General features: G+C 46.3%; 1 long non-coding RNA gene across 2 annotated transcripts; it reads left to right on the top strand.

Annotated features, from left to right (window-relative positions):
- Positions 1 to 258: 258 nt before the first annotated feature.
- Positions 259 to 9,555, top strand: LOC309341360. 2 transcript variants are annotated; one of them, XR_014156264.1, is made up of 4 exons: positions 259 to 414; positions 683 to 762; positions 2,684 to 2,766; positions 7,909 to 9,555. It is a non-coding gene; the product is annotated as an uncharacterized lncRNA (long non-coding RNA). The 2 variants fall into 2 exon arrangements; XR_014156263.1 differs by lacking the exon at positions 683 to 762.
- Positions 9,556 to 9,881: the final 326 nt, after the last annotated feature.

Genomic DNA, 9,881 nt, shown 5'->3' with positions numbered 1-9,881 from the left:
GGACAGATTAGGGATTCTGGTTTACTGTCTGCCTCGCTACCCAGCAGTCTCCCTGTCTGAGCTAGCAGACCTGGTATTGATCGTGGTGTTGAGAGCTCTCAGAAGCTGGTTCTGGGAGACTTCAACTTCCATACCAAGGTGATTGGTTCTAGGGCATCCCAGAACTTCATGGCTGCCATGATAACCATGGGGCTGCCCCAATATGTCACCAGCCCAATGTCCCACTCTGGATCTTCTGTTTTCGACTGTGTGGACCCTGCGCTTGTCATCTGAGGCCCTTCTCTACATTCTCCCTGAGAGGTCTGGAGGGTGACAACATGAGAACAGGCCTTTTCTGTGGTGGCTCCCTAACTCTGAAATGCTCTCCCTAGAGAGGCTCGCCTAGCACAATCATTACACATCTTCAGGTGCCAGGTAAAAGCATTCCTCTTTCCTCAGGCCTTCAGCCGTTAAGTAATCTATGGCCTGTTAAATATAGTGGAGAACTGTTATTATGATTATTTTATTATGCTGTGTATTATTATGCTATGTGTTATGTTTTTATTATTACTTATGCTCTCTAAATTATATTCTTTATGTTGTACTCTGCCCTGGGATCTTTGGATATAGTGTGGTATACTATTTGAAATTAATAATAATAATAATGTGAAATTATGACTCAATACCATCATGTTCATTCTAGTAATACAAACACCAATCACAGGCTAAACTGAAGGTCACCTGAGATACAGTGCTACTCCGGAATACATCCTGTTGCACTCAGTGGGGAATATTTCTGATTAGACATATATAAGGTTGCTTTGTTACTTGACTTTAACCCAGTTTTGTCCCACTCAAATCAGCACTCTAATATGGAATGAGTTTGGCAACACACAGCAGCTGATGTTTATAACACTATATAGATCCTCAGTGCTATATTTAGTGTCCTAATCATCCAAATGCTGACAAATTTGTAGGCTATATAAAATGGGAAAGACTTTTCTTTTCTTAAAATGCTCCATTCAGCACATTATCTTCACTAGGCAGCCTTTGTGCCTTAACTTATTGATTTATTACTGACTCAACCCTAAAGTGTATATTACTGCAATGGTGTAGGAAATGCTTCTCCTTGTTATTTTCACATACTGCAGTATACATGTGTTAAGGAAATGTGGCTGACGTAATTTACATTGCTCCTTCCAAAAAACCCCCCACTGTTTTAGAACGGCTTTGTTAGAGGTTGGGGTGGAATTCCATTTCGCTTCCCACATTACTTGGATAGTATGGGAGCTGCTGCTGTAAAATATTTTCCCATGCTGCCCGGGTAGCATGAGAAGTCCTAGGCAAGGCACACTGTGGCTCCTTTCCATGGCAGTGTTGACCAAACCAAAGTGTTAGGAGGAGCTCCAGAACAGAGATAAGAAGAACAAAGGCAGCTCTAGTCCAGCATGCTGTTTCAAACCATGGCTGGGCAGATGGGTAAAACCTATTTGGTGTTTTGCAACTTTCTGACTAGTTGCAGGGCCTTAGCCAGGCCTAGCAGAGTAAACGCAGAATCCACGGAAGCAATTGGCGACTTGGCTGCAGACAGGATAGATGAAGCAGGAACTTGTAGTTAGGTGTTTATTATATACAGTAGACTATTTACAGGAACAGAACACGGATCTTTTGCTAGCTCTCTCTGACACGACTCACAACTCCTACACTCACTGACACACTGAACCACTGAACACTGAAATACTGAACTAACACATTCCAGTTAGTAGGCCATTAATTATCACTCCCTTGAGAGAGCTTGACCAATCAGGGAGCTGTCTCCATGCCTCTGTTATCACCAGGCAGACTAACTCCTTCAGATTGCCTTCTGGCTGTCTGCCAAACCTTAATTGACTCTGTATGAGTAGCTGCACGTACACAGTTTCCCAACATCTGGGAAGTCCCAAAGCAGGGCATGAGGGCAGTAACTCTCTCCTGTTGCTCTACAGCAACTTGTATTTAGTGGATGAAACCTTTTGATCTGGATGTTCCCTATATCTGTCATGAATAGTTGTCACAGATATACCCCATATCCACAAATTTGTTCCTCCTAAATGACTTGGGTCATTACATTATCCAGGCAGAGTTCGCATTCCATCCAGGGCCAGCCCTACCAATAGACTGAGACAAACACCTCAGGCGGCAGATAACGGTGGTGGTGCTATTCTCCTATATTGTTTCAAAGCCTTTCCTGGGCCCCTTAATCTGGCCTGCTATCTCAGGTGTGGCAGGAGGACACCACACCACCACTAGTTTTGCAGCCAGATTTAACTGCAAGTTCTGTTGGCTTCTGTTCGTGGAACAGGGAGGGTGTCTTTTGCCTCAGGCGGCCATTTTGTATTGGGCAGGCCCTGATTCCAACCACGAGCATGATGAGATGTAGGAGCCATAGACACTAATGAGATGCAGGTGACTGCTCTATGAAAAGTAAAAAAAATAAATTATCTACCATAGTTGGAGACACTTAAGTTTATCTACTGCTACCTTCCCCCCTGCAGCTTTGCCAGTTAAGGAGCTACTACTAAATAGCTATTCCAACTACAAGCCACCTTCTCTGATCCCCCACCCCTGGAAAAAGCTCTAATTACAACAACGTGTTGGAACTGAGCGATCAAAGTGTTCAAGTCCACTAATCACCATTTGACATGTTGTCTTTTATCTCTTCAAGATCACTTTCATCTGTTCATTAGAATCTTTTGACTCTGAAATCTCCGAGGGTCCTGCTGATGTCCTTTCCCCCACCGGTTCAAAGTACAGTATGTTGCACCAGAACAGATGGGACTCATTAGCTGTAGCCCACTGTAAAGCGAAGGCAGGAAAAAGAAAAGACCCCCAGGGACCCCTTACCTCCAGAGCTCCTACAGGCTTTGCGGCTGTCTGTTTGGTACGCCACCATCCCTTTTGACCAACATTATCGCAAACAGTTTTGTTTGCAGAAGTGGTTCCTCTGATCTCAGCTAATGGTGTGCCCACAGCCATGCCGCCCTCTAGTAATTAGCTGGCTGTTGTCATGGAGACGACAACAGCTCTGTGGTGTCTTGGGATTCTGGTCTTCAAGTACACCGCAGACCCCAAGATGTGCTGATCTTGAATTTCAGAGGAAGGTGAGGAAGCATTTTGGGGCAAATATAGCAGCAAAGATCTACGCTTGTAAGTGGCACCTGGAACGGTTGTATAGCTCAGTTGGTTAGAGTGTGGTGCTGATAACACCAAGGTTGCAGATTCGATAGTTGTGTATTCCTGCATTGCAGGGAGTTGGACTTGATGATCCACAGGGTCCCTTCCAACTCTACAATTCTGCGATTTTATGCTTCATTTCCTTCATTTGCTGCTTTGGGGCTTCTGTGTGTCATCTTCTCTGGCCACAATCCTCATCCAACCTCAAAGAAAGATGCAGATAGGGAAGAGGCGCCTCTCCTGGACAGAGATAGCCTAATTCCTGTTGTCTATGCTCTGGTAACCTCCAGGTTAGATTACTGCAAGGCATTATACATGGGACTGCCTTTGAAAATAGTTTGGAAACTGCAGCTGGTGCAGAATTTGGTGGCCAGGTTGCTCACCAGCGCAAGAAGACCTGAGGACATCCCACTGGTCCTGGCCTGGCTGCAGTGGCTACCAATTAGTTTCCGGGTCCAATTCAACATGCTGGTTTTGACCTATAAAGCCTTATGTAGCTTGGGGCCCCAGTACCTCTGTGCATCTCCTCATCTGAACCATCTCGGACCCTTGCAATTGTCATCTGAGGCCTTTCTTTGTGTGCCCTTTCCATGGGAGGTCCACGGTGTGGCAAGAACAGGTTTTTTCTCTGATGGCTCCCTGCCTCTGTAATGCTCTCCATCTCAAGTTCATTTGTGCCCTATGTAATGCCTCATTCAGGTATAAGGTAAAGGGACCCCTGACCATTAGGTCCAGTCATGGCTGACTCTGGGGTTGCGGCGCTCATCTCGCTTTATTGGCTGAGGGAGCAGGCGTACAGCTTCCAGGTCATGTGGGCAGCCTGACTAAGCCGCTTCTGGCGAACCAGAGCAGTGCATGGAAACGTTGTTTACCTTCCTGCCGGAGCAGTACCTATTTATCTACTTGCACTTTGACATGATTTCGAACTGCTAGGTTGGCAGGAGTAGGGACCGAGCAACGGGAGCTCACCCTATCACAGGGATTCAAACTGCTGACCTTCTGATCTGCAAGTCCTAGGCTCTGTGGTTTAACCCACAGCGCCACCCACATCCCCATTCAGGTATAAACCTGCATCCTAATATTATTCTGAAGTGCCTTAAACTCTGTCCCTTCGCATCCCTGGCTGTCCCTAGTGGCAATGGGGGGACAAACATCCTAACGCCAGGACCTCCCTCCTGACTGTTCTATTCCCTTTCTTAAAAATGAGTTCTACCAAAACCAACAGGGCATATCCCCCTAGGAAATAAGAATTTGGAGTGGAACGTTAGCTGCAGGAGCCAAGTATTTATCAAATATTTTCCCCAGTAACATAAAAATCTTTGGGGATCCTTTGAACTAACAAGGAGTAATTTCCCTCCTTCAAGTATCTGACTGTTAAATCGAAACCCAAATTTTGTTCACAAGCTAATGTTCTGCTTGTAGTCGTATTGTCTGTTTGCGCAATCCAATTTCACTGCTGAAATACAGTTGAGAATTTAAAGTGCTGCTCTGCTTGCTCTCCTGACTCTGGGATTCCTTGTTCAGGCAATAGCTTATTATGGTATGTGGCGGTTTGGGATGTTTCTTCTTCCTTTTCCCAAAGTCTTCTTCTAATGTAAATAGCAATTTTGGCTCAAGCCAATCAAACGGGAATTCAGGGCAAATGATACCTGCACAGCGAGCCAGGTGGGAGAAATTTTAGTGCACAAGAGCAATGTATCAGGGATAATGAAAGAAATTTTGCTGACAGTTTCACCGGATACAGCAAAGATGCATCCAAACAAAAGGAAATCCAGAGAATTATGAAGGGGATGAGATATTGATTTGGGGGAACAGAGTAAATATATATATATAATAGTGGTATGCTGGATGTATTTGAGAGACAGGGTTAAAGTGGTACCTCAGGTTACAAACACCTCAGGTTACAAATACCTCGGGTTACAGACTCCGCTAACCCGGAAGTGTGGAGAATTCCATTCCTCCCATGCTGCAGATGTGTGGGGCTGTTACATGTCACATGTCTGTTTACATTACAGCACTGATTATTGGGTCTTGTGAGCGGAAAGGGAGATACGCTGTTTCCGCTCTGTATAGCTATTGCTTTTGCAGTTCTCTCTCCGAGGAAGAAAGACACAGAGAGAAGCCATGTTTTTCTTTGTTCTGTTACGTTTGATGTTGTCAGGTCTGCCTCTAGATCCCAGCTCACAGAGGACCAACGCCCGGTGGATATAATATACAAAGTCTTTATTGAAGTTTAGTTTCCATTTCAAGGCTCTGGGCGCGCAGACCCACGTCTCGACGCTAGACCGGCTAAGTCCCCTCTGACTCACTGCTCCTCCCACACCAGTTTAAGATCCTCGCCCGGCTCCACCTCCTACGCTGTTCTTTCCTTCGCTGGGTCTTTCTGCCCTCTGGGGTCTCCTCCTTCCTGGACTCTTCTGACGCTGACCCCCCTTGGTCTTCCCCTTCCTTCCGGCGGGCTTTAGGACCTGGCTCCCTACCCGGGCTCCCTGCTGTGCCGCTCGCCTGTACATTTGAACTTGGCGCGCGCGCCCAGCCGGTAACCTTCCTCCTGACCGTTTCCCCGCTTCCTGATGTGGGTGTGACCCAACCTGACTCCTCTCCTCCCGCTGGTGGTGAGAGCACTGGTCCCGATTCCTGGGACTCCCCCTCCCCACTGCGCTCTGGTGGGGAAGCTGGTCCTGATTTCCAACTGCTGCTCAGGGACTCCCCGCTGGCCCCTTCCTCCTGGGGCTTCCCCCCTGGAACCCCCCTCGCCCTGGCCACCGGCGCTCTCTTCTGTGAGTCCTCCGATTCACTGGAGAGGCTTGTGGAATAACTCTTTCCACTGTCACTGCCTGCTCCCCCCTCGTACTCCTCCTCCTCACTCTCCATTTGCTCCCCCTCCTGTGTCTCTCCTTCTGAACCCCTGACAGATGTAATTTGCAATAAATTAGGCTTAGATGTTGCTCCTCAAGGCTAAGCCTCTGTTTGGACTCTGCTAGTCGATTGCTCATGTCCTTGGATCTGGGTCACATCAGCGTGACAGGGGTACCTTGGGTTAAGAACTTTACCTCAGGATGAGAACAGAAATCGCATGCCTGCAGCAGGAGGCCCCATTAGCTAAAGTGGCACCTCAGGTTAAGAATGGTTTCAGGTTAAGAATGGACCTCCGGAATGAATGAATGAATTAAATTCGTAACCAGAGGTACCACTGTACTTGCTTTTCCTGGCAGTGCAGTGCATTGAGCAATGGAAACATCAGGCCTGCTATTCTCCGAGAGTATGAAAGCAAACAATTTATACTTGGACTTCTTTGCCTAATTATATCCAGCCTAGGGCTTGCTGATCAGAAGGTCGGCGGTTCGAATCCCCGCAATGGGATGAGCTCCCGTTGCTCAGTCCCTGCTCCTGCCAACCTAGCAGTTCAAAAGCACGTCAAAGTGCAAGTAGGTAAATAGGTACCGCTCCGGCGGGAAGGTAAACTGCGTTTCCGTGCACTGCTCTGGTTCGCCAGAAGCGGCTTAGTCATGCTGGCCACATGACCTGGAAGCTGTACGCCGGCTCCCTCGGCCAATATAGTGAGATGAGCACAGCAACCCCAGTGTCATTTGTGACTGTACCTAACAGTCAGGGGTCCCTTTACCTTTACCTTTACCTATTCCTGACAGAGATACAAATTCTCAGAGTGGCATAAGAGCCACTCCCCCTTTCATGTGAAACTCTGGAACTCAAGGCAGCATACATAGAGTTTTGGAATGGCCTCCCATCCAGGCCCTGACCAGATCCATGCCTGCTTAGCTTCAGCAAGATGGCTGCATCCTGTGCCCTCAAGCCATCTTTTCACTTAGCAAACTTTGCACTTTTGCTCCTCCCCATCTCTTCCCCTCACCCAACACCTACTGTTCATGCATTTGTTTCAGTCAGAACTTTTGTCTTTTCTTCAAAGTGCTCAGAAATGTGCCCTGGTTCACAATCAAACAGTGCAACATTTGTATTTCCATTAAAATAGCTGCATTTTTAGATTTTTTTTGGGGGGGGGGAAATATTGGCAAAACGAAACAAAGGACAAGTGGGAAATGAATTCCTTGGAAACACAGTGCGATTCATATTTCTTTTACCTGAAGGTATATCCGTTTTCTTGAATAAGTTTTTCTAATTATGTGATTGCTTGAAGATACAGAAATGTTAAAACAAAACCCTCAGTTTAATTAGAGCAGTCTCACTGAAATTCAATTTTGTGTCTAAAAAATTTTCCCAGCTGTTTCTGAAATGCCTGGGATGAGTTTTTGAAGGTGTGTTGTTGTTGTTGTTGTTGTTTTGCCACGCAAGTAGACTTTTGTGATCATGCGAAATAGGGCTCTTTTACACATTTCATTTGTTGTTCTAGGCAAAGCAAATGAGATTTCTCTTTTAATTTCATCTCAGCTCCTTTTAATTAAAAGTCTCAAGATTTGTTTTCTCTTTGAAAAAATTCTGATACAGAAGAGTTCTGGTAAATCATTCAATGGAGCTTGAAATTTTTCCAAGCAATGAATAAATTTGTAAATGCTGATGGCTCCAGAATGCTAAATATATAGCTGGTATATATTTAAAGCTGAAAGCTGGGTGAGGGGAACATTTTAAATGTTTCTCGGGGGAATATTAGTAAAAAGTACCAATTAATTCTGGTGATTAGTTTTCTTTTCCTCTGATACCATCTTTTCCTTCATTAATGCCTCCTTTCCATTCTTATAGGAAGGTTATTAAAAGCTTCCTGAAGAAGCAGTCTCCTGTTGTTGTTTTTTTGTTGAGCCATTTCCTGATCAGCTGGTGAAGCAAGCGGGAGTAGGGAGATTGTCTGGAGGGATGTAAGTCTCCGCTTCCCATGATCTCTTCCCTGGCCGGCAATGCCCAACTGGTTGGGATTGGTAGCATCCATCTGCCTCAGGAGGCAACAGAGGAGTGTGTGTGCCTTTGGTGGTAAAGTCAAACTGTTGGAAGGTTACAGCGCCTGCTGTGGCTGTAGAGACCGATAGGGGAGAGACATGTTTTGTTGCAGCTGGGGAAGATGAAAGTGTCCGGTTGTGCTGCTTCAGATTCACCATGACATTTCATCTTTCTGCACTCCTTCCAGAGGTCATTCCATCTCTGGTCGCTGCTGTGGCTACATGACCTGACTGTCTGTCTCCAGGGACTGCTGTCGTCTGCAAGGGATTCCCACATGGTGGGGTTAATGTTGCCAGCCTTTGTGCCACATTTGCAGATGTCTTTGCAACACAGATTTGGTCTGCATGAAGCTAGCTTCCCATGGAGCAAATTATGGAAGATTCTGTGGACATGACTAAGCCAGCATAGATGTCGCTGAGACAGAAGTGTGAACAAGCTGGGAATGGGAGCTGGGGAGAGCGCATCTTGGTTGGAAACTCAATCCTGCCATGTGATGCGTAGAAGGCGTTGAGCATCGCTCCTGGTGGGTGAAATGGGGAGAACCAAACTTAAAACTGGAAAAATGAGAAACTGAAATTGACAGATTCACCCACCCTACTTCCACCATCTTTGGTTGTGGCCCCACCTACGCAGCACCCAGAAGGCTATTCGTGGGGAAATGTGGTCCTCTGCGTGAAAATGATTTCCCACCTTTGCTTCTTTCCAAAATGTTTTCACCATTTCCTTTTTAACTCCGCATTTGTGATCAAGACGTAATTGTGGGCTCCTGTTTCGTAATGTCTGCCTTATCGGTTGACATTTGTAAGGCTTAGGGAAGCAGTGTCGGTCACTGACTATGTCTTCAAACAACCCCTGCTAAAATTGCCTCCTGGCCCTGATGCCACCCGCCATGATTACATTAAATGTATTACCATAAAACCTCGGAGTTAAAGAACACTTTGAGAAGGGAGGGAGTGTTCGTAACAGACTTCAGAATGCTCATGGCCATTGACTCATTAAATGTTCTTAGCTCATTAACCATCTTGGGGTTTGCCCTCCCCTCCTTCTCTCTTTTTAATTGATTGAGAAGCCAATTAAAATAAACATTGTGCTATCTCATTAGGAGTGTTAGTCCGGGCATTTTGAAATGTTTGCTACAGTTTCTCTCAACCGTAGGTGAGCTGGGTGCCATAAAATTGTCTGGTACCTTGAGCCTTGCAGCAGCAAGGGCAGAAATTGACCCTGGCTGTGAAGCTGTGGTGCATTTCACTGTTGGAGTGTTGTGGGTATCAAGGAGTTAAACACTCTGTGCTCATTGGGAATGCTGACTCAACAGCATGGGATGACTAAGCATCACAAGACATGGGGCGTTGCCTAATTGATCCATTGCCAGCTAGTCTAAAGAGGCATAGTTGACTTTAGTTGGTAGGGGTGTGAAGAGATGAAGGCTTCTCACCAGAATGTAATTCCACCTGTATGCTGAATGTAACAAGACGGTTTTACAATGCTGCAAGACTGTGAGGGGGCCACCAGGTGGCGCGTTGGAAGATGGCCGACAATAACATCTCTCTGACCCATACGAGGTAATTAGGGGGCTGCTATGGGAAGTATGCAGCCTTCCCTACCCTCCAGGATGTGGGGGGATCCTGTCTTGTCAGCGGTGTTCACAATGCACCCCCTGATCTGAGAGATGGGGGTGCCAAACACTTGGCACGAGCCCTCGGTGAAGTCAGCTCTTCCTGACGCCGATTCCAATTAGCGCGTGCTGGTTGCTTCAGCTCGGAATTATAATTGGAAACATA

The sequence above is a fragment of the Podarcis erhardii genome, assembly GCF_964252035.2.
Source record: "Podarcis erhardii genome assembly, chromosome: 4".
Taxonomy (NCBI): domain Eukaryota; kingdom Metazoa; phylum Chordata; class Lepidosauria; order Squamata; family Lacertidae; genus Podarcis; species Podarcis erhardii.
Note: the sequence above shows the minus strand (reverse complement) of the source record. Positions and strands in the feature narration are given on the sequence as shown.